The sequence below is a fragment of the Carcharodon carcharias genome, chromosome 17 (genome assembly GCF_017639515.1).
Source record: "Carcharodon carcharias isolate sCarCar2 chromosome 17, sCarCar2.pri, whole genome shotgun sequence".
In the NCBI taxonomy this organism is placed as follows: Eukaryota; Metazoa; Chordata; class Chondrichthyes; order Lamniformes; family Lamnidae; genus Carcharodon; species Carcharodon carcharias.
This window is the reverse complement of record NC_054483.1, coordinates 65735177-65759188: the sequence shown is the minus strand read 5'-3', so window position 1 is coordinate 65759188 and position 24012 is coordinate 65735177. Positions and strand designations below refer to the sequence as shown.

Here is a 24012-nt window from a genome sequence, read left to right as displayed (position 1 = left end):
GGTCTAAGTGGATAGATTATTTTAACTAGTTAGGTTACCAAGGACTAAAGCACCAAAGTATAAATTACACAAGCATAGATTAGGTTAGATGTCAGGAGGGCTAACAACCATTGATACAAATTGTTGGCATATGCTGGGAGTGTAGATTCAGTGTTAACATTCAAAAACTGAGCATGTTCTCAAGGATGGTACAAGGTAGGTAGTCATGGGAGTATTGTCACAAAATCTCCCAATGGTCTCTTGAAAGAAATTTCTTAAATTGGCCTAAGGTTTGTTTTGTTTTTTTTCCCATCCCCATTTCCAGGAGATTGTGGGTGGAATTGTTCCAGATTTGCACTAAGTGCATAAGTGGGTGGGAAGGTAATTTTACCCACCGGCCACAATGGCAGGTTTTCACGCTATATTGTTCAATTTCCCGCCTCATCAATTATGCAGTCACAGGAAACATGCTGTCTTGCTGGTGGGTGGCCTCTAACTTACCCACCTCGCCGCTTCCTCAAGCAGGGCGCCATATTTAAACTGCAGCCGCACGCACACTTCTCGATGCTGGCAGCCCTGGACTGCTCCAGTGAAGACATGGCCCCAAAAAGCCAAGAGAAGTGCAGCACCCTGGTCCAGTGACACATCCCTGGGACACCATGGAGGCCCACTGCAATGTCCTCTACCCCTGATCTGGCCGTAGGAGGCCCATCAGTCTTGGGAGGCAGTGGCAAAGGTGGTCAGTGCCAATGCTGCACGCAAGAGGTCAGCCATTCAGTGCAGAAGACAGGTGAATGATCTCATCTGTGCTGCCAGGGCAAGGCAACCATCTCATCACTCTAAACTCACACACTCACAAGCCCATCACACATTCACTGGCATCTCACTCATTGCCAGCTCAAAGGACATTACCGCACATTCTCTCACATTTCCATCTGGCCTCATCTCGTCTGGAGACTGACTCCTCAGTGCTCACCATTTTGAGGCCACTTGCACAGATCAACATGTGCACAACACACAACTTGGGATACCCCACTTCCCCAAGCAAGCCCTATCCCTGCAGCCATGGAAAAGCCACCCTCACCTTACGGCTAGTCTGGAAGGTAGAGACCTACCTGTGAGTCCCCCTGAAAGTGACGCGGTGCTGTCTGCGAAGCCTGGCACTGATGACCACAAGTGCTGACTGAAGCAAGGTAGAAACAAATCTCGAAGTCCCGAGTGAAGTGCAGCTCACTAGGTAAATGTCGCTTATGTACAGTGGTGAAAAAAGCTGGTGTTCAATCATGCTGACATGCCCAGATGATCCAGCATGGAGGTTTGTTTCCAGTGAGCAAGGTTTATATTGAGATGTTAATGTATTGAAATTATGTTCCCGATATGCGGCGTTGGGAACACGGCCTGCTGATCACAAATTGGTTTCACGATGGCATGCAACTGATTTTTGTCCTTCTCAGCATATTGTTGCCTCCCCCCACCATTCCCCATCCACCATGACACCCGATGCCAATGCGGCTGGAAAATTCCTGGCCTGTGTGTTTGTGTAGCTGGTGGGCTGGTGTACAGAGGTCGCACAATGCAAGGATACAAAGGTTTTTCTTTACCTTTCCTCATTCTTATACATTTGTATGTTCAGGCAATCCTGAAAGATTCAAAGGGCAGAATTTTCTGCCTGGCGGGTGGGTGGGCTTGACCCAATTTCTGGTGGGCGGGGAGCCGATCCCCGCCGGAGTAGCGGGTCCTGCTGCCATTTTAAGTGGGCAGGCCAATTACGGCCCGCCTAGCATGACGTCCGGTAGGAAGTGCTAAGGGCTTCCTGTGCGGGTGGAGGGGGGGATTCCCCAAAAGCGAGAGTGCACTCGTCCACGCATGTGCACGAAAGAGCGCACATCTCCCTGAGACTAAGTGCAGCCTCAGGGAGATCGCTGACAGCTGTATAAACATTAAAAAGAGAAAAAAAAAATCCTTAACATTTCTCCCTCATGTGACAATGTCACATGAGATGGGACATGTTAATAAATGTCATTAAAACTTTATTCAACTTTTTAAATCCCTACGTGAAACCTCATCTGGCCGGTAGATGAGGTTTCATGTTTTCTCTATTTGCCACCGGGGCTCCTGGCCTGCCCGCCCACCTTATGGTTGGACGGGCAGGTCCTTTAATTGTTTTAACGATCCTGTCAAAGGCCTCAATTGGCCATTGACAGGTCGGTGGGCACACTGCTGAAAATTTAAATGGGGCGGGATGATGTTGGGGTTCCTCCCAACGTCATCCCACATCATTTTGCCGTTGGCAAGCAGGCCCCGCCCCCTGCTTGCCAATGGCAAAATTCAGCCCAATATCACTGCTCAAAACAGCAAAGCATTCTCCTGGTGACAACTGAAGGACACATATAGGACAGTCTGCATCTGGCCTCTATCATACATGGCTGCTAAATTTAGGGATGACACAGAGCTAGGTGGGAAAGGAAGTTGTGACGAGGGCATAAGGAGGCCACAAAGGGACATAGATAGGTTAAGTGAGTAGGAAAAGTTCTGGCAAATGGAGGGTAATGTGGGAAAATGTGAAATTATCCACTTTGGCAGCAAGAACAATAAAGAAGTATATTAACTAAATAGTGAGAGATTGCAGAGCTCTGAGATGGAGAGGAGTCTTGGTGTCCTAGTGCATGAATTACAAAAGGCTAGTATACAGGTACAGCAAGTAATTAGGAAAGCTAACAGAATGTTATAATTTGTTGTGAGGGAAATTGAATACAAAAGTAAGGAGGTTATGCTTCAGTTATACAGGGCATTGGTGAGACCACATCTGGAGTACTGTGTACAGCATTGGTTTCCTTATTTAAGGAAGGATGTAAATGCATTGGAGGCGGTTCAGAGAAGGTTTACTAAACTAATACCTGGTTTGGGCAGGTTGTCTTTTGAGGAAAGGTTGGATAGATTTGTGTCTGCTGGAATTTAGAAGAGTGAGAGGTGACTTGATTGGAACATATAAGATCCTAAGGGGCCTTGACAGTGTGGATGTTGAGAGGATGTTTCCTTTTGTGGGAGAATCTAGAACTAGGGGTCACTGTTTAAAAATAAGGGGTTGCCCATTTAAAACAGAGATAAGGGTCTCTCAGAGGGTTGTGAGTCTTTGGAACTTTCCCTCAATAGGTGGTGGAAACAGAATCTTTGAATATTCTTAAGGCAGAGCTAGATAGATTCTTGATAAGAAAGGGGGTGAAGGGTTACTGGGGGTAGGCAGGAATATGGAGTTCAGGTTTAAATCAGATCAGCCATGATCTTATTGAATGGCGGAGTTGGCTTGTGGGGCTGAGTGGCCTACTCCTGCTCCAAATTCGTATGTTCGTATGTATGTGACAGAACTGCTGTAGTCCATTTCAAAATGGCCATTCATTTCTTAATGGCATGACTATCATAGCTCTATGTGATATAATCATTACATTCTCGGCAACATAACTAACTTACAACTTTGTGACATGATTATTGGAGCTTTTTGAAAACATTGTTCTGGTCTTGTGTGAAACTGTTGCCTTGTTCTAAGGAACTGTTGCTCTATTCGTGAGATTTTGTGATGCCATAAAATCATAGAAAGGAGAGCATAGGTGGAGGCCATTTGGCCCAGCACACCTGTGCCAGCTCTTTGAAAAAGCTATCCAATTAGTCCCATTCCCCTTCCCTTTCCCCAGAGCCATGCAACATTTTCCCCTTCATGTTTTTATTCAATTCCCTTTTTGAAAGTTATTATTGAATCTGCTTCTGTCAACCTTCCAACTCATAACAACTCACTAAATATAAAAAAATCCTCATCTTGTCAGTGCTGCTTTTGTCGATGACTTTAAATCGGTGTCTTCTGCTTACCAACACCTCTGACACTGGAAACAGTTTATCTTTATTTATTTTATTAAAACCCTTGGTGGTTTTGAACATCCTATCAAATCCTTATTTAACCTCCTCTGCTCTAAAGAGAACAACTCCGACACCTCCAGTCTCTCCACAAACTGAAGTCATGCATTCCTGGACCACGGTAGTAAAACTCCTCTGTAACCTTTCCAAGGCCTTGACATCTTTCCTAAAGTGTGGTGCACAGAATTGGGTACAACACTCCAGCTGGGACAGAACCAGTGATTTATAACTATTTAGCACAACTTCCTTACTTTTGTACTCTATGCCTCTGTTTATAAAGCCATCTCAGGTCTAAATATCTGACCCCTTATCCTGAGACTATGACCCCAGTTCAAGATTCTCCATCCAAAGGGAAACAGTGTCTTAGCAAGTACCCTGTCAAAGCTACTAAAGAATGTTATACTTTTCAATGAGATCGCCACTCATTCTTCTAAACTCCAGAGGATATAGGCCCATTCTCTTCGATCTCTCCTTGTAGGACAACACTCTCATCCCAGGAGGGTTGCATTATATTTTATGATGGATCAAGGGCTTTCAGTGACTCAAAGTCTCTGACTGTGCCTCATGCTATAATCAGTTCTTGTTCAGCAAATAACATGCCCATTTTAACTACAGGGAGGCCCTTTTAAAGGCATTCACATTTGTTAGTTCAAAAATGGAAAATATATCGGGAACATCAAGTTTGCTCAGATTTTTCTCGAGGCAGAAAAGCATCTGTGAGGCAAACTATTATTCTTTCAAGTTTCTGCTATTTATTGATTTTTGAGTGAGTTTAATTACACTGCTCACAAATACTAACAAGAAAACACAACTTATGCATAATGTCACATTGCTTCAATGAACTTGTCATTTATGCATTTCTGTTTTCCACAAACATAAGCTGGCCAGTAAAATAGGGCAACTTCAACTTCAACTCATCAGGAACAATGACATTTGAGTGATTTTTCTTCTCTTGATGTGTAGTTAACCTGAAGCAGCACAATAATTACAAAGTCTATAAATACCTAGGTGGCCGTTTCATTTCTCCTTTCTCAATTCAGTATCATCAGGTGGCATCGCTAAATAAAAGTTCCAGTTCAACAGGCAGGAAAGCAACATGGGCTAATTTCAGCAGTCACAAAATGCATGTGCCAAAGCTCTTCTGAACACGTTCATGTGCCCCCTCCATGATATTCTAAACATTCTTGTCATTCCAAGCTATTTAAGAACAACAACATTGCAACAATGTTGCTAATTTGATTGTTTTGTTTTAACTGGGGTCTCCATGTGTTCCAATTAACACAAGTCAAGGAGAATTTATTTTTTAAAATGTGTTTACTGTTTTAAAATCATCTGTGCATAAGTTAAATGCCCTTAGTCAAGCATCAAAGCTATAAACACACCATTTGAAATATATGACTTTCCATGTACAAAAAGTTCATGTTCCTTCATTATAAAAAAGATCTAAGAAACGTGATTGCGTTTTACTTGTTTAGAAATCCAATGACTACATTTCAAAAGTAATTCATTGGTTATAAGGCACTTTATGACATACTGAAAAATTAAAGTTTTCTTTTAAACATCTTAAATCGGTCCTTCTTCTGTGGTCATGTAGATCAATTTTTTTAATTAGAAAAGTATGTAAAATGCAACTTGGATCTTTGTCAAGATGCACAGAGGAGTCCATAGAGCTTTGCAACAGCAGTTACTAAGGGCTTAGAGGACATTTTTAAGGTTGCTGTTTTTCTCTATCAGTTCAATATGTAATATGGACAGGTGTTTAATGCTCTTGCAACAATGCACAATAAATTCTTTATTCTGGGGCAAATCATAGGCATTTATGAAAATTAGTACATCATTTCCATTCACATTGGGAATGTTCTCAATGTGGTGGCATAGCATAACCTGCAATTGCTCATTTTATAATAGCTTCTTTCGATTTTACATTCATGATTGTTGATTAAGGCTATGTTATGTTAACTACCTTATAGCATCTCTCCATAAATTGCAGCTCATGTTATCTGTCTTCCACTTATTACATACTGGTGAATTGTAAGTTTGGGTTCCAAGTTATATTCACAACCAGTTGAACATTTCTTTATTCAGAAAGTCATGTACTGATTTTTAATGGTGCAACTCTGAATATATGTAATGCTGGAAATTAATATTAGATTATCAATAGTCAGCGTAGAAATTCAATGCAGCAATATCAACCCTGTACCAATAATAGAAGAGCTGCAGGACAAAATTTAAAAAAACAGCCACTGCACACTCTCTGCTTGCTTTAATGACATTGCATTACAACTGTAGTGCTGAGTATTGAATTAACATGTATCTCTGTTTCAATTTAACTGCTGCACTCAGAAGTTAACTGACAAAAAATAAATCTTTCATTGCTTTGGAGGCTATTATGGCTACCAAAGTGTTACAATACAGTTGTGTGTTTGGAAATAATTTTTCATCCTTCCATCTGTGATAGATGATGAGAATGGAGCCTCAGAACTTTGGTGAGATCATTTGCTGTACTTGCTTTGATGGCTAAACAAGTCAATTCTGGAAAGACAAAGTCTGCTACACACATTAAATTGTCTCTTGCCAGTGGTGCAGGATGATCTCAGCTGACGCTTTGTTTGCAGGGCTGGTGTCTGCTTTGATGTTTTGGAAACTACATGCTGTGGTGGTGGCATATTCCTGCCCATGCTGTTGTCACCATTTGCATCGATCGTTAGAAAGAGTTTCTCATTTGTTATGATTAATATTGTAGGCTTTCATGTCTCTTTTGACAGCTTCCTTGAATCGGAGCTTTGGGTGTTCTGCTGTTCTCCTGTCATGGGCTACTTCCCTGTATAGCATATCCTAGGGGATGCGATCATCTTCCATCCTATGCATATGCCCAAGCCGGCAAAACCTTCTTTACTTGATTAGCTCTAGCACACTTGGCATGTTTGCCCTGGAAAGGACTGCTTCATTGGTCTTTCCATTTGGTGCTGAGCATGCATCATAAGGGCTGAAGATGGAAGCTGGTTAGCCTTTTTTCTTGGTAGCTGTAAGTTGTCCAGGCTTTGCTATCAATCAGCAATGTGCAGAAGGTACAGGCCTTGTAGATAAGCATCTTGGTCCTACGGGTCAGTTTTGTCAGTGGGCCAAAGTTGGTGGCTGTCTTTCCAATGCATGTGCTGAGCTCTTTGTTAAGGGACAGGTTGTCTGTCACCATAGATCCATGGTAGCAGAATTTGCAGACTGCTTCCAGTAATGTGTTGTTGAGCCTGATCACAGGCAGAGACACAACACCCTATCCCATAACTACAGTTTTCTTCACACTGATGGTGAGGGAGAACATGACACAGACATGGGACAGACGATCCGTGAGTCTTTTGGAGCTGGTCTTGTCTGGGCAACTACTGCAGCAGCATCTGCATACAGAGGTTCTCTGATCAAGACTTTAGCACTTTTGTCTTTAATTTCAGTCTTGACAGGTTGAGGAGTTCCCCATCTGATCCTTCCATGTCAGCAGGGAACGCATAGGTCAGGAGGACAGAAAAAAAGATGCAAAACTGAGTAGGGGATAAGGCTCAAAACGGTCAGAGCTGGAGCAGTCCAACGGAATGGTGCCGTGCATGTTATCATGAAAGGAGTGTACGAGACTGCGAAGCCTGGGAGCTCGGCTGATTTTCTCTAGTATTTCATAGAGGCCCATCCTGCTCATGGTATCAAATGCTTTCGTGAGATCCACAGAAGCAGGGCGGACTGGCGGTTGCTGCTCCCTGCATTTCTTTTGACATTAAGGTGTAATAATCCATATAATAAACATATATCATTTATGGACAGTCATTCTCATTTCAATGGTCATCTTTTATCCTTCTTTGAGGGGATCTTTACATAACATAGGATGCTCTCACAAAGTAGGCTTCCTTTGCACTTTGCATCTTGTTCCCAGTCTTGAGATAGAAACATGTTGAAACAAGAAGAAATTGCATTTAGATAGAGCCTTTAATATAATAAAACTTCCCAAGGCACTTACAGGAGCATTATAAAGCAAAATTTGATTTTAAAAAAGCCTTGTAAGGAGATATTAGGGCAAATGTCCAAAAGCTTGGTCAAAGTTGTTTTTTAAAGGAGTGTCTTAAAAGAGTAAAGTGAGGTAAAGGGAGGGAATGCCAGAGCTGGGGACCTGGGGAACAGCCCATTAAGATTGGGGATGCTCAAGAGACCAGAACTAGAGCAACACAAATATTTTGGATGGCTGTGGGCTGAAGAAAATTAGTTCAGGAGGAAAGCAGTCATGGAAGGATTTGAAAACAAGGAAGAGAATTTTAAAATCAAGGCGATGCTTAACTGATGACAATGTAGGTGAGCGAACACATGGGTGAACAGGACTTGGTGTCAGGTCATACGCAGCAAACATTTGGCTGACCTCACATTTATGGAGAGTAGAATGTATTGGGCTTGGAATCATCAAGCCTAAAGCTAACAAAGTCACAGACGATGGTTTCAGCAGCAGGTGAGCAGGGGTGAAATCAGGCGATAATTGTATTACCTCATGACAGGGAATTAGAAGAGCCTATTTGATTGAAGAACTTCACTTCGGTGACCATTCTTAAACCAGGAACCAATCATTGTGCCCTGATGACATTGTTTATATTTATTGTTCCAATTACTTTGCAAAAATATATCTTATGAAACCTGCAGAAATGTACACAAAATCATAAGTTTACCTCAGTAATCTGGTAAAGGACATTAATTTTAATGAAATTAAAGAATCACAACATTCTGTAGGGATAACAAACTTTCTGTACCCTGATTCAGTTCAATGGTATGTGTGATGTAGCACATACTGTAAACATGCAGCAGTTGCCCAGTCCTTCCATCCAAACCCACCTTTATGTATATTTATCTCATAACCTGTATAAATAAATATGAAGCAATACAGTGTGACAATAACTTGCATTTGATAAACAATTTCAATGTTGAAAATGCCCAATGGTGTTTCACAGTGGTGTCAGTAAAAAAAAATGGACGCCAAACCAAAGGAAGATGTTAGGAAGGGTGATTTAAAGCTTGGTCAAAGAGGTGGTTTTTGTGTAGGGTCTTAAAGAGGTACGGGGAAATTGGGAATCCCAGAGTGTGGTCTGCCGATGCTGAGTGCAGGGGAGCTGCCGGAGTCAAAGAACTCTGGTTGGTGCAGAAGGGATTTCTTGGGCTGGCTGGAGGAAGTTCAAGGCTTCAAACACCAGAATGGCAATTTTTAATTTAAAAAACAAGTGATAATTATAGCAGCCTGATCCACGGGGCCTTTTCAAACGATTCTCCGCCCGATCCTGAAATAACCCAAAATAGATAGTTTCCCAGGTAAATCATTGCTTCACTCTAGCAGAGCCTGATGCGTCGGAACACACGCCACTCACCATTCGGCACCTTTCACACAAGCCCATACACTTAACATGTGAACCAAATGATACAAACTCCAAACTGCTTCCTATTGGGTTTATCCCGCCAGAGGAAGTGATGACTCACGTGTTAGCGGAAACTGGTGCGGTGCACTCAGGGAAATGGAGTTCAGCCGGCATAACTTCAACTTTTACTTTGACTAATTATTATCGCAAATTTCAGCCTTTGATATTATCCTTTTTTTTTGCCCTCGGCTATTCAATGATGGTCCACTTGACGCCAGCCTCTCCAGTTTGCTGCCTCCTCCCACGCTGAATGCATGTAGCTGATCAATGGAAAATGAAACGATCGCACTCCAGTGTCACTCTCGTACAAAATCCATCCATCCACTCTGAGGTTTGAAGTGTGTAACGCTGAGACTACAAATGAACATCTGGTCTGTTCTACTTTGCTACTCACTGAGTTTAACCCCGTTACTTATTAATAAGAAAAATCAAAGAGGAGGACGAGGCAATCCTAGTGTTATAGGAATCCATAGAGTTACCGGCAAGTAAGAGCATTGCGAAATAAATCTGATTTCTCGCATAGGCCGGATTATTAGTGTGGATTTTTGCCTGCGTGTCGCATTTTAATTACAGTATCAGTTACATATTATGTGCAGGAAGTGGCTGGTCTGTACTTATTAGAATTAATTTGTGCGTGTCTACATTTGTTTCTGATAACCTGCACAATATTCAATTTCTTGTCATCAGTATCTGGGGTTTGATATACAATCAGCGTTGCATTTATTTTAAATGCAACATTTGATGTTAGATTACTATTGTATCATAGTAATTGCATGGTTTGAAGTTAAGATTAGGCGATATTATAACATTTTAAAGTCAGTGACTCTATGTTCATGCGGCCTGCATTTTCTGCAAAACTTGCAATTTGAAACCGTACCCTGTGTTTATATTGCCAGCAGCAATTTTATAAAATGTAGAGAACCACAAAACAGAAAAGATTAAAGATGTGTTTAGGAATACAAATACTGACTTTCTACCCATAGGAAGTCCTTCGGGCCAATAAAAAGACTGGTTAATTAGTTTAATTCTGAATTAGGGACAGCATGGACATAAGACAAAAAAATAGGCACTGGGGAATATTATTAAGCTATAAATAATGCAGTGAATACGCATTTGATTTTCCAATCAGAGAGATCTTTAAAATATTGCACTAAATGCAGATGTGAAACATATACGAGACTTTGCAGTTTAAACTTTAAAATACGTCCTCCCGAGATAAGAAATCAGATCAAAGTCATATTAAGAACAGTAATTTCTGGGGAATGTGTTAAATTTATTGCAATGTCGAATATTTGTGTGGCACGAAAATGAAATCACTTCGGTGTATGAAATTATCTTTTGAATGAAATGTTTATTTACTGAGATATCTCTGTGAAGAACAGTCACAGGACCCACGCAGATCATTTTGCTGAAGAGATCTTTATTGCAACGATTCATTCCTGCGTCTCTTAACTCAACAATAGTCAGCGCACAGTCACATCTAGCTGCCTTGCTTTTGAAATTTATAAACTTGGTCAGAAATTGGCTAGCAAAGCAGTTTGGAATAGAGAGACACGGTTTTAATGAAATAAAGCCAATCATGCAGCAGATCAGGCTTTACATCATTTTCATTCCCAAAGAAAAATAGATGTAATTTTAAGAAGGGTGATTAACAGCAACAATAACCGAGTGGATAGTCATTAACTGTGAATACTACACTTCAGTGTAATTATAGCCTATCTATTCTGCATCAACCAACCCCCCCCCCCACCCCCTCGCACTGTTCGCGAACAATGCACAACCTTTATTGTTCTTTCAGTTAATGCATAACTCAAGTGCAACCCCCTTAAATAAAGTGAAAGTTTGACCTGTCAATTCAGAATGGATTTTTATTGTACAATAATCTGGTAGCCCCGACTGGCACAATTGACGTTAATACTTGTCGTTTTTCTCAATGCAATCTCCCGAGTTACTTCTCTTATCATATAGGCCACGTTCTAACTCGTGGGAATCTGCCACTGAAAGAAATGGGCGTCTCTAAAAATGGCTCCGACTTCAGTCTAACCAAGTTTAATAAATCATGCGATTAAATGTGCCGGTTTAGATGGGGGGGGGGGGGGGGGGGTTGTCTGTTATATAATAAACAGTTTACAATCTGACTAATCGTCAGCACTTTGCATTGAGTTAATGGTGTGCTTTCAGGATTAATATCTTAATATTCATAAAAGATGCAATTTGGAGTGGCTGCGTATATGAAACTACACGGTGCAAATTGTTGGACCATTCTAAAGGGCTTTTATATTTTCAATTTAACCTATGAATATTCAGCCCATTTAGTGTAATCAGGCTCTGGCCAGGGATGTGGCATAAAAACTAGATTTGAAGTTTGAACGGTTGGCGGGGGTTGGGGGAGGTGGAAGCGCCGAATTAACACTTCAATTAAAATGAGACCTGCGGTTGGGCTGTCAACGAATTCTAAAAGGTGGTTTTCAAGCTCTCCCTCTTTAGCTTTCCGGACAACCAGCTCTCGGTTAAAGCTGGTGTTCGACCATTGCAGGACTTAATCTCATCTCATTAATACAAGTATAATTACCCTGCTCCGGGAAGCCAGGTCAGATGGAGTCCTAGCACAGCGATAACAACACCCGGAGCTCAGCGAAGTCTCCAACCAGCTGCCTACTGTAGATAAAATGACAGGCCGTCATTCCGCCAAAAAAATTAGTTTTTTTTACTTTGTGTGCAATAAACTTTTTCTCTGCCCTAGAACGACCAACCGTGAATTGCAATTCACAGTAACGCATGAAGCTGGGCGATCGACGCTCTTTGCCTCAGCATGTGTTCTTAAGCAAGTTGTTTGACCACAATTCTCATATTTTCGTCACCACATTGCCGATCGTGAAATTAAAAACACATCTTAAGACTTTAATGAAAGTAGAATAAACCGTGTCAAACAGCAGCAAAAACACACATCTAAATGCAGAGATCCGTTTTATTTCTATTGCTCCTAGTGTATGTTGTTCATATACACACAGATTTCCAACAGTAATCTGAAATCCATAGAATAAGCTCTTAGTCCTGCACATTTGTGACTATTTTCCAATATGTTATATATAAATGGGACCATTTCTTTATTCACTCTCTATAACAGTAATATTCTTTATATGTAGAGCAGATCTTTAGTTATAACTGGGGTGGAGTTGTGTTATGTATCTGATTAATTTGAGAGTTACCATTTCGCTCAGCAGTGGAGATTAAGATGATTAGTAACCTGGCGGGTGAACAGGTTCCAGTTGAACTGAAACCTAAGTTAGAAAATGGGTGTTTATCAACTATCCTATGCATTTCCAACTTAAGTCGTAAAACTTCATTACACCATTAAGCAGAATTAACTACAAATTTTCAAAACTGGAAACACACTTCAAACAGCGTTAATAATTTCCATCATTCTTTTTAATCTTTGCAATGTGAATTTATGTTTTAATCAATTTGGAAACTTGGGATTGAAAGTTTATGGGGCGCAAATTTTCAGGGGCTTTTAACTTTACACTCATTCTGTATAAAAGTGACAAGTGAACGTGAGTTGTAGCTTTAACATAACAAGGATACAGTTATAGTCATTTTTAAATAAGAACATGCCGTTTTTTTCTTGGGGGCCCTTAAGGAAATATGCTGATGTGTTTAATGCAGCATGCCATTTTAATGTCTAACTCCATTTGTATATGGGATCGAGTGGCATGTGGATTTGATTCTCGCTCAGTGTTGGCCTACAGACATATACATAAGCGTTAGGCATACGATCAATGGATTCTATTGAAAAATTACAAACATCAGACTTTATTACAGGAGGCTAAAATGAATCGCCGTGCTGATATGTTCTATTAAAGAAACCTATTTAACTCCAAACATGCCGAATATGAACGCATTTCAGATCGTTTCAGCTTTCTTGCTCTCCTGCTATGTAATTTGTACCACTGCATCGGGAGGTCAAACGTTTTTTGAGGCTCAGATAGTAGTCATTTTGCGAAGGGAAAGGCGAGAGTGTTTCTTCAGAATAGAATCATTGGCTTGTACAAAACTTGCTCTCAATAGTGCCCCCCCTCCCCAACTGAACTTGGAAGTTAGTTTAAATCAAACAGCACTTCTGTGGTAGAATCGTGCAGGACAGGGGTCTTAAGCAACCTGATAGCCAGTTTAGAATCACAGCCTGTGTACCAAATTAATGGCAATGAAAATAATACCAAAGAGACACAAAAGTACACTTGTTTGTAGATTAATGTAGCCTGAATATCTTTTCAGCCTTCCTTTCTGGATGAGTTAACGGGTGCACGCTTCTACTGGCCATGATTGGAGTCTTAAATTCTCATTATTTGGAAACTTTGTTGCTCATGTTGTAAGGCCTGTTGCACAGGGGACTGAAGCGCTTCTACTGGATCTGAATGGTGAGAAAGGTCTACAATAGTAGTTCACTTTCCCGGATCGTCTTGAACTTGTATGCCATCAGGTTTAGAATACGAAAGTTTTGGAGTCCTGTCCAATCCCTTCTCCACCACAGATCGGGCAAATATGCTGTCAGTTTCATCTGGATACCTTACTTTTACATGAACACAGTTCATCCGCATTTTAGCATAAGATTAACTCTGAAAAACACTGCTGGAATTTCCAATCTAAACCTCAATCGCCTCTAGGTCACTTGCAGTTAACAATCCTAGGTTAATATACTTTGAAACAAATGCACACATGAAACCACACAGCGTTATGGCTTTGTAGAGTCAAAGTAGCCAGCACAGTTATATCAGACAATCATTGCAGGTCCATTGTCCCTGTTCACCATTGCATTTTAAACGTCCCACAGCTACACTCTTTCAAAATAAGCTAAGCGCCTCCCATACTACCTGTCGCATTCAGAGCACCCGGAGTGGAGCTATCACTTGCTTCTTCTCAAACTTAATTTTCGAGGATTGATGTGATGAGTAATCACTATCGACGTTTCTTGTGTAGTTTGCGTTTCTTTCTGGAATATCAAACTAGACAAGAGCTCACAATTACAAAAAAAAATTCAACCTAAAATATTTTTGGGTAACAAGTGGCAATAGCATCAGCAATATCAGACGTGATATCTTAGTAAATGTATAGCTCACTTTTAAGACAGGAAATAAATGAGGTGTTATTTTAAAGTCATTCTTCAATATAAGCATATTTTGTGCAATTTGATGCATTTGTTTCACGCGGTAACTAAATCAGTATTTATTCGCGAAATATTGAATTTACTGCTAAACAATGTGATATTGCTGTGACTTTTATTGTTTGATTGACAGTTAAAGGGTTGCAAGTTCAAATTAGTTTCTGGGAGCCGGTGGAACACGTCCCGTCTCAGGCTTGTTTTGGATCATGTATGCTTCACGCAGCACGGCGGGGCACTGCAGGATCATCATTACCGTATAATTAGAAGTATCACTGTGGTAATCATTCTTTTCATCTGTGAAAGTTTTCCCCAATTAAAATAAGAGTTTCTTTCAGGCAGTTTCACCTGCCTCTGCCTTCTGATCAGGCGAGACGCAGGTCAAAATCGTTACTGTTAGAAGTATTTAGGTAATGTCTGAAAACTAGAGCTCATCAGAATAATTGAAGAGAAACACGTACATACATTCTAAGCAAGTCGAGGTGAATTATTTGAAGGGGAGAAAGGAGCTCATTCATCTGGCAAAGGATTTACCTGGCTCACTGCGTTTTATTAATACAGCGAACAATGGATCTCTTGTCTCGCTCGCAAACAATCACTTTGTTCAGGTTCAATGAGTTGGGTGAGAGGAGAACAGCTTTGAATTCAGTTTCCCTAGTACCTGCAATCTAGTATTGGACTTCTACTACTGATCATATCAGTTCAGTCATAATTTAAAGGCGTGAAAGAGAAGAGCGAATTATCCGGATCCACGGCCTGATCTGTCATTATTTAATGTCACTAAAGGACCACACAGAACTTCACCTGAGACAAACTAACCATATTAACGTGTCCTACAAAGGGAGGATTGGATTTCTGTGGAAGTCGCATTGCGCGTATATCTGTAATATTTAATTTCAAACCCGAGTTTAACTGGAGCTTCAAGTGTCTTTTTTTTACAATTGTAAGGTGGACAATTCATATTTTCATGTGTTCAAGGCATACACATAGATTCACACTGAACCCCTGTTAACGTTATCCTAAGACTTACTATTCTTGTCTGTCCAACAATTCAATGTGACCTTCTTTGAACAACCCTTTTCACACGTTACTGCTTAAAACATGTTTTCTAGCGTTAGGATAAACCGAGGCTAGATTACTTAGTAACCGTTTAAACGTAATGTTACGGTAGAATTGATGGAAAAAAAATCTGAGCAAATTTGATATTCAACAGAGAAGAATTTAGGCGACTGAAGAAAATTCACTTCAGGGTCAGTCATCCGAATCAAGGAGGAAATTTAGTAAAATCAGGAAGAAAAAAACTAGTTTATTCAGGTTCAAGTATTGAAGACAATGAACAGCCATTCCATTTTAATTAAAACGCCTCTCTGTTCTCAAATGCTCAGACGTCCTGCAGTTGTAATGATGTACTGTTAACAACATTTTAACAAACAGCTCCCCAATGACTTACACATTTTGTCTTAAACACTAAGACGCTTATCTGATCTCGGGGCCACATTTGCACTGTTGACGTTTCAGCTGCTGTTACAAACCGAGTTCATATTTGTCCATTGCCTGCTCTTGTTTTAAAAATGTACAAAACCCGTCGCATCTAATCCCCTACGCGGAGCTCCAGCTAATAAGGGAATATTCATATCATTATCTGCAGGGAATTCATTTGCCCTGGAAGAACAGTGCATCTATTAGTTTTTAAAAGGACAGGCTTTTGTGGGCCTTCATTTTCAGAGATGATGTCATGAGGAATTGCTGTATGTACGTACCAATTTAGAACCCTACAATTACCCGCTGAATAAGATATCAACGTCAAGTTTTCAGTAATAATATGCCTGTGGAATGGAGTCGGCGTTATTAATTACCTCGTTTGGACGCAACTTTAAGACGGGGTCGAGCAGGTTTCATGACCATTCCCCCAATTAATTAGGATGACTAATGCCCTCAGCTCACCCACCTGCATAACCTAATAAGTCCCCAGTCACTCCCCCGGTCAGGGCTTTTATCTGATATTAAAATCAAGAGGACATTAGAATGGAACAATCGAAAACATACCATAATCTTAACGTCCGACCTGTGAATGAATGCTGACGGATTAACAAGAAAGACTTGGGGTCTGCATCACCAGACTTCATCTGCGCGTCTTCAATTATAAACTAAAATTTTTTCACCTGACCATTTGCATTTGGTCAATTTTACACAAAAATAGTCCTCCATTCAGTAAAAAAAAAGTCATTTTGGGGGCTTTTTATTTTACCACAAAAGCAAAACCCACAGCAACATGTTTAACAATCCATCAAATTTATGTCAAGTTTTACATTCTGTTATGATTCATCGATGGCCAATATTGGAATGTGTTGTTTTTTTTAAAAAAACTGCTCTTAATGCAAGCAGTTTCTCACTAAACAGAGATTGAGGGATTACTTATCTCGAACTAATTAGACTTAAAACCACAGAAATCATCTCTCTTGCACAGGCCCATGGAGCCTGCTTTAAATCCATTTGCTGCTTTGTGTCGGTGAGAAATTATAATGAAGCCATGAATACCCTATTGAGTGTAGATAAGAGGATTGCAACTAATTGGTCAATTGGCTAATTGTTCTTTGTTAATTAGCTGGTACAGAGAAACAGATGGATCCAGTGAATGACCGCCAGGGTTCCCTATAAATCAATGCTTGCTAAATCCGACAGGATGAGTACTATCAAACGGATGGATGAATCTTCACTCAAATAGCGCCTTGCAACGGTTCAGGTGAGGTGTTCATTTTCCTGTTACATTGCCGATTTTCTTTCCCCCCTCTCAAAACGTTCCAATCTTTCAATTAACGGCAATTTCTATCACTGGTAATTTTGTTCAGTCAGGAAGCATTTATAATAAGCATTTTTTGTCATAGAATCGTGGATTTTTAAAAATTATTTCATGGGATGTGGGCGTCACTTGCAAGGTCAGTATTTGTTGCCCAACCCTAATTACCCTTGAACTGAGTTGAGAGGGGTCAGTTAAGAGGCAGCCACATTGCATCTGCAGGCCAGACGGCAGCAGGCTGGTAGAGTTCCTTCCCCGAAGTGAAACAAGATGGTACCAAGATTAGCTTTATGTTCCAGATTTGTTCATTGAACTTAAATTTCACCAGCTGCCATAGCCTGACCTCTGGATTGCCAGTTCAATGACATTGTCATGAGGCCACTGTCTCCCCCCATAATAGCATAGCATAGGTGGAGGCTATTTGGCCCATCCTGTCTTTTGGGAGAGAAATTCCCCCATATTCCTGCGAGTCCGTTTTGACAGCTACTATTGCACCAGTTTCCACCGTGGTGTTAGGCACTGCATTCCAAATCCTAACCACTCAACGCAGGAAAAAATCCTTTTTTTTCTCAGAACAATCCTGAAGGAATGAAAACTAACCCTGCTGTCTAAAAGTTGTGAGGATAAACAATACAATTCCTGTGAGGCAGGCTAATTGATTACATTGATGTGGTGATATTAAAGGTAGTTGACAGCAGCAAGACAGCTTTGGTTTGGTCTGACCGCAGTCCAACTGGTCTGACCTTGGATTTGGGATTATGGCTGTCAATTCTCCAGGGCTAGCTTGGAATCCTCATGAATTGAAGATTGATTTGCAGGACTTGCTGAAAAAATTGGGCATTAAAACTTTTCTTGAATACCTTTATTCATTTGCCATAAAAAAGTGGAGATGGGGGGGGGAGGCTGTTTGACTGATGTTCAGGAATCATCCAGGAGTTTTTTTTAAAATTAATGGGATGTGGGCTTTGCTGGCTGGGCCAGCATTTATTGACTACCCACAGTTGCCCTTGAGAAAGTGGTGATGAGCTGCTGCCTTGAATTGCTGCAGTCCATGTGGTGTAGGTACACCCACAGTGCTGTTAGGAAGGGAGTTCCAGGATTTTGACCCAGTGACAATGAAGGAGTGGTGATATATTTCCAAGTCAGGATGGTGAGTGACTTGGAGGGGAATCTCCAGGTGGTGGTGTTCCCATTTATCCGCTGCCCTTGTCCTTCTGGATGGTAGTGGTTGTGGGTTTGGAAGGTGCTGTCGAAGGAGCCTTGGTGAATCCCTGCAGTGCATCTTGTAGATGCTTCACACTGCTGTTACTGTGCGTCAGTGGTGGAGGGAATGAATGTTTGTGGATGTGGTGCCCATCAACTGGCTGCTTTGTCCTGGATGGTGTCAAGCTTCTTGAGTGTGGTGGGAGCTGCATTTCTCCAGGTAAGTGAGGAGTTCCATCTCACTCCTGACTTGTGCCTTGTAGATGGTGGACAGGCTTTGGGGAGGCAGGAGGTGAGTTACTCAGCGCATGATTCTTAGCCTCTGAACTGCTCTTGTACCCAAAGTATGTATATGGCTGGTCCAGTTCAGTTTCTGATCAATGGTAACCCCCAGGATGTTGATAGTGGGGGTTTCAGTGATGGTGATGCCATTGAACATCAAGGAGTGATTGTTGGAGATATTGCGCCACACTTGCCATTCCAATTCTAGATATTGTCTAGGTCTTGCTGCATTTGGACATAAACTGCTTCAGTCCTTGTTTTGCCCTTGTTTAGCAGGTACTTCCTAGTATTATATTTCCTCCCCCTCTCAATGATGCACCTATTTCCCCACAGTGTCTGGACCCTCCCCATTCCCTGCAATGTTTGATGAACCCTAAGCCCACACCTCCCCCTGATATCCACTCCCAGCCTGCATTCCAGGCAGACTGATGGTCAAGCTGGCTTGGAATCATGTTGAAACCAAATTCTAAAGATACCTTGCAGTTAAATTTGGCAAAATTTACGGGAAGCCCTAACTTCAAAGATACCCATCTGAAAATCCTCCACCTCTCTCTTTGGCTCCTAGTAAATCTCAGGGCCAATTTTTCAAATCAGTTCTGCTGAAGGGTCATCAACCTGAACCATCAATTCAGTTTCTCTCTCCACAGATGCTGCCTGACCTACTGAGTATTTTCAAATGTTTTTAGTATATATCAAAGTTTCGATTCAACCTGAAACTGAGCAAGAGTGTGTCTTAAAACTCACTTCTCTTCACATTGGAGTTGTATCTAGCTCTTAATCTTAATTTACAATACATTTACACTATGGGGGCAATCGCTCACCAGTTCACGGGCTAGAAAATGGCATGAAATCTGTTTGATTTTCCAACACGTGCTGTTGGCAGACAGGGCACCTCACCAGGTGCACAAAGTTGGAAAGGTACCCCTTATAATTCTTCGTATTGTGTGAAGTGGCAGTACTTTTCACTGAAGCATAAATGTGTCCTTGGGGTATGTTCTTGCTGCATCTTTAGTGTAGCTGCGAAGCAGTTTCAACATTGGTACAACAGTAAAGCTAATACATTAATTCTGGATGAAATTGGAGCCCAACTCAACTTTGGACCCAGGTGTGACCTATAGTTTCATTGTACCTAGGGTTGATGTGAAACCTCAAGCACATGGAGGATACTAACTCTACTGTGGTGTCAAAACTGAAAATAATCAAAAGTCTGTTAGATCTGTTGTGAACTTTAGACATTTAAATGGACTTAAAATAGTTATAGAGAGGGAAGATGATTTTGCATATGTTCTCAATCATTTCACATAAATGGTAACTGCAGTATAAATACACCATGAAACCCCTTGGGCAGCATACATGCTACAATATAATTGCAATTAATGCCAAGTTAGTTTTGTAAACTACAAGACTTTTTAAAAGAAATTCCCTCCATTGTTCCTGGTCTGTCTCCATTCAGCACATTTAAGTCATGCCAGTGTCAGCTGTGGTTCAGTTGGTAACACTCTTTGCCACTAATTCAGAAGGCTTTGTGTTCAAGCCCCACTCTGGACTTTTGAGCACATTACCAAAGGAGTGTTGCACTAGTGCAGATGCCACCTTTTGGTTGAGATGTTAAAGTGAGGATCTATCTGACCTCTCAGATGGACATATGACACTATTTCAAGGAAGGCCAGGGGAATTGTCCCCAATATTTAGCCCTGAATCAACATCACAAAAAAAAAGCATCTGATCATTGATGTTGTTGTTGTTTTTGCTGTGTGTAAATTGGCTGCTATATTCCTATCAGGTCTGATAGTATCTGTGGAGAGAAAGACAGAGTTAACATTTTGAGTCTCTATGACTCTTCTTCAGAGCTCCTGAAGAAGAGTCATACGGACTCGAAATGTTAACTGTTTTTCTCTCCACAGATACTGTTAGACCTGCTGAGATTTTCCAGCATTTTTTGTTTTTATTTCTGATTTCCAATATCTGAGTATTTTACCTTTTTATGCTATATTCCTGTTTCTTAAAGTGGTTGAGTAGTGGTAAAGCACTTTGGGACATCTGATAGTCATGAAAGGTGCTACTTAACTGCAAGTCTTTGTTTTAAAGCCATTGCAATTGGCTCAGGCCCCTTAGAAGCTGGTGATAATGGGCCTGGGTTTCTGATTCCAATTGCTGTTCAGTGGCCTTTACTGGAAGTATGCCTGTAAGGATGTTGGGTGAAGGCAGGACTGGGCTCAGTGGTAGTGACCCCAGGATGGAATGGACCAGTGACATCCACAATCGAGGCTTGCAAATGAAGGATGGCCACTTACAAAATGCACTGGATGGAAACTGGCATTTGTTTGAACCAAATCCTCCAAAAGTGTCATAACCTTTAGGAGAGAAGAGAAACCTGGTTTTAAAAAAAAGGGTGGTCAGCTGACATCCAAGAACTTTTGATGTGACTTGCAATAGTGGCAATGTAACATTAATATTTCAATGTAAAAAGCGATTTCTGATCTGTATCAACTCTTGAGCATGCTAAAGCTGTAAAGTGATGGACTATTTCTGGGATTAGTATAATTCCAGTCCTGTGCACAGCCACATTTTAAAAATGTTTATCTACTGAATCTTCCAAGCATGTTATAAAGTGTGAAACCCTTTTTGTTGTCAATAGAAAACCCTCTTGCACGTTCCTGTTTTCTCATAACATTAAAACTTTGGGAGAGTAGGGCCTTGAGGCATAAAAATGCATGCACTCTTTCATTGGGTTCAGTGGGAAATGCAGTTAGTAGTGTAACTCAGGTCTGATGGGATGTTTCACCTTGTTTTTTAATTAAAAATACAAATATACAAGCCTGCCATTATACTGCAGTATCTGTAGTATATATGCATCCTCAGATAATGTCATTGAATCTCAAAAGTTTATTCTTGAAGAACTTTTATACTGTGCTACAATTTTAATTTTTAATTAATCAATGCAGTTATCTATCCTATTTGAAAACCTTAGGTGTATTTTTTAATACTGTTCTCCATTCCAGTCAATATAAGCAATGACATTTTCTTTGATTGCAATTGTGGTGCTTTGCCCCTTTTCAACCACTTTGCAGTGTTTGACAGTTAATTAATTACATAATTTCCTCCACTGCCTCTTTGTATTCCATTGTGGTACTGCTTTTGATGGTTCCATTCTTCCCCAGTGTGAGCCAGAACATCTCCTGTAATGATTTGTCCTCTTGTGTCTACATAGGAATCTCCCTGGTTCCATTCTTGATCCATCCTATTTTCTCGTTCATATGATGCCACTGTCTGACATAACATGGAGTCCACTTTCAGACATTGATGATACCCAGCTTTACTTCTCTACTGCAATTGTTCAAATGCTTGTAAGACTTTTAAGTATTGGATGAATCAGGTCGTTCTGAAGCCCTAATTGATCTCTCTCATGTCACATGTCGTTTAATGCCTGCCAGGAGCTCTATACCCTAGACCCTGATTCTAATTCTGTTCCACATCCTGGATGCTTGTTTATGCTGAATCCAACGATACACAACTTGGATATTCTGCTGGACCCTGAACTTAATTTCAAATGTCATATCCAGTCCATTATCAAGCATCCACCCCACCCTGACCCTCTCCATTTCATGCCCTTTGAAAGTTTTGGGGTGATTCATTGGTTCCACATACTCCTGCCGTCAAATTGCAAACAATACAGTACTGTATTTACAAAAGAATAATACTTGCACATTCCAGGCTAGCTGCCAGGATACAGTGATGAGAACCATTTTCAGTGGCGTAAATTTAAAATGTAAGAATATGTAATGAGCTCCAATCAGAATGTTGTGGGCCCTCTTGAGTATTGGCTTAAGCCTCATGAAATTACAGGTCTGAGAGGTGGTTTTGTTTGGTTCTATGTGAATGTCACCAGCGCAGGACTCAAATGATGTTTAATGTTTTAGATAGATGCATTTGAAACATGTAGTAGCATTTTCTTTAACAATTACAAGAAACTGGCCTGAAATGTGTACTTGATGAATCCTCTTTTTATTTCAGTATGGCAATATTGACAATAGTTCATTATTTCGCCCCTCATTTTGCTGGTTGTTTTATTTTTGTTCAGTTTTAATTGGCCCTACTTAAAAACCTAACGCTCTGAATCATGGATCACTTGACTGTATGGAAGTGGGGGAGGGGTGTCACAAGTGCTAATTAGTTAATTAGACTAAACTCTCAATTAGACATTTCTCACCTCTGACAATTCTCTTAAATTATTTTATATTGATTTTTGAATACATTCTAAGAAAATAGAAATAGTTATACCATGTAGGATGTTAACCTATCCATAAGTACCTTTTTTACACTAAATTAGCCAACAGGAAACAGGCATAAATGGATCACTTTTAGTTTGGCAGAAAGTAATGAATAGTGTGCCACAGGGATCAGTGCTGGGGCCTCAGCTATGTACAATCTATATTAATGATTTGCATGAAGGGACCAAATGTATAGTTGCTAAACTTGCTGATGACAAAGATAGGTAGGAAAGAAATATATGAAGGGGACATAATGAGTCTACAAAGGGATATAGATAGGTTAAAGGATTGCCCAAAGATCTGGCAAATTAACTTATCCACTTTAGCAGGAAAAATAGAAAAGCAACATATTATCGAAATGGAGAGAGATTGCAGAACTGAGATTGAGATTCATGTACCAGGATACCCAGATCCTCTCTAAGTTTGTATGCAGGTGCAGCAAGTGATTAGAAAGGCAAATGGAATGTTTTTGTTTATTACAAGGGGAATAGAATATAAAAATAGGAATGCTTTCCTACAGTTGTACAGACTACATCTAGAATACAGTTCTGATCTCCTTTATTTAAGAAGGAACATAATAGCATTAGAAGCAGTTCAGAGAAGGTTCACTCAGCTGATTCCTGGGATGAAGGGGCTTTCCTATGAGGAAAGGTTGGGCTTGTATCCATTGGAGTTTAGAAGAATCGGAAGTGATCTTATTGAAACATGTAAGATCCTGAGGGGATGTTTCCCCTTATAGGAGAGACCTGAACCAGGAAATACCTTTTAAAAATAAGGGGACTCCCATTTAAGATGGGGAGGAGAATTTCTCTCTCTTGAAGGTCATGATCCTGTGGAACTCTTCACAGACAGCAGTGGAGGCAGGGAGAGGCAGAGGTAGATTGACACCCTTGTTAGTCAACAATCTAAAGGTATCAAGGGTAGACAGGAAAGTGGCATTGAGGCCACAATCAGATCAGCCATGGTCTTATTGAATGGCAGAGC

General features: G+C 40.6%; 1 protein-coding gene and 1 long non-coding RNA gene across 3 annotated transcripts in view; one reads left to right on the top strand and one right to left on the bottom strand.

Moving 5' to 3' along the window:
- Window positions 1-5664: 5664 nt before the first annotated feature.
- On the bottom strand, window positions 5665-9362 carry LOC121289562. 2 transcript variants are annotated; one of them, XR_005945606.1, is made up of 3 exons: window positions 9270-9362; window positions 8402-8547; window positions 5665-7802 (listed from the first exon to the last, which is right to left on the bottom strand). It is a non-coding gene; the product is annotated as an uncharacterized LOC121289562 (long non-coding RNA). The 2 variants fall into 2 exon arrangements; XR_005945605.1 differs by lacking the exon at window positions 9270-9362 and adding an exon at window positions 8661-8955.
- Window positions 9363-9421: 59 nt separating this feature from the next.
- LOC121289648 overlaps window positions 9422-24012 on the top strand; it is a 498843-nt gene continuing 484252 nt past the window's right edge. The window contains exons 1-2 of the mRNA XM_041209274.1: window positions 9422-9688; window positions 17081-17218. The gene's annotated coding sequence lies outside the window, so the exon portion shown is untranslated. The remainder of the gene's footprint in view (window positions 9689-17080; window positions 17219-24012) is intronic.